Here is a 1,501-nt window from a genome sequence, read left to right on the forward strand (position 1 = left end):
TTCAAGAACTCCAAGAACCATCATTCAAAGGCACGATCAACATCTCAAAAATGAGTATCGATGTAAAGTTCATCATTCAAGGTATGTGGGGTTTTTCAATAAGAACCCTCTTTTGTTCTTGTGTCCAAAAGTAATTTTCTTTATGAAGGCATGATTTTTATTTGATTTTTACGAATTTGAAGCAAGAACCCATATATTATGATGATTATTATGAAATCTTGATGTTTATGATTTTGAAAGATGAATTTACACGTGTGGAGATATAAAGCATGAATCTTGAACGATATTTATTATGATTTTGATATTTGGGTCGTGAATCCCCATTGGAAATTGTGTTTTTTTAGAAAGTGTGTGTTATAAGCACGTTGATGTTGAATATTTGAGATATTTTGAATGATTTGACCTTTTGGTCTTAATGGAGTTGTTTTGAACTCGAGTGTGAAAGAAATCCACAATGTGGTTGATTTTGATAAATGGGAAGCATGATGGCTCCCGATATATATTCATATATTACTGAAATTTTTTTGTTGTGGATTGTCTTTGAAATGATCTGAGCTAATTCTGAGAGAAATCTTTAGCACCGAGTGGGAGGTATAAAGCGACCTTACTTTCCTAGAACTATGTGCCTTCATAGGAGTGAGCCTGAGGCTGATTTATATAGTGATCACTAGTTTGTGTGGATTTGATATCGATAGTCCTACTCCGATGGCAAGGATAGAACGACTCTCCCCAACGTAGGTTGTATGTTGGACTCCATGTAGCTCATATGGTTTATGTCGGTTATAGGATCTCCCACTGTGTGTGTGTTTCCTTGTGTCTATGGTGAACGGTGAAGTGATTTGAAAGTGAAATTGTGAAAGTTATTCTTTTGAAAGATTTAAATGATATTTACATTATGAGAATTGATATTCTTGATGAATTAAAAGTGATTGACAAATTATATGATGACTCACATGTGTTATTGTACTTATTTCATCCTCTCATGATTATGATGATTTTCTTCGGGCTATGTGAGTCTTTCATACATCCTGCATATTTTTTATAAATATTTATGATGATGATCTTTATACAGCTGCATACACCCCATATACTCAGTTTCTTTCCATGGTACTGACCCACATCTTCAGATGTAGGCTGTATTTTCTTGGAATGTAGGTTCAGGTGCTCAGTTCCAGGTTCGACAGTGATTCTCTGGGCACGCTGTTCTACGTCCTCTGTTGTGGTGAGTCCTCATGTTTCGAGGACGTGATTTCTGATGTTGGTTTCACGAAATTATTTACATTTGATAACTGAGTATGAGTCATTTGGGGCATGTCTCAATGGCTCGCTAGTTTTATTGATTTTCTTAGAGGCTTGTCAGACTAGTATAGATGCTGGAAGTTGACTAATAAGTCGTATTTTGTTATCTTTCTAAAATTCTTTTATTCTTGGATGATGATTACTTTGTTGATATTTGGGGGTTATTTATAGAAACCTCGTTGATTTATGTTGAACTGAATGA

Source organism: Capsicum annuum, unplaced genomic scaffold, assembly GCF_002878395.1.
Source record: "Capsicum annuum cultivar UCD-10X-F1 unplaced genomic scaffold, UCD10Xv1.1 ctg78871, whole genome shotgun sequence".
In the NCBI taxonomy this organism is placed as follows: Eukaryota; Viridiplantae; Streptophyta; class Magnoliopsida; order Solanales; family Solanaceae; genus Capsicum; species Capsicum annuum.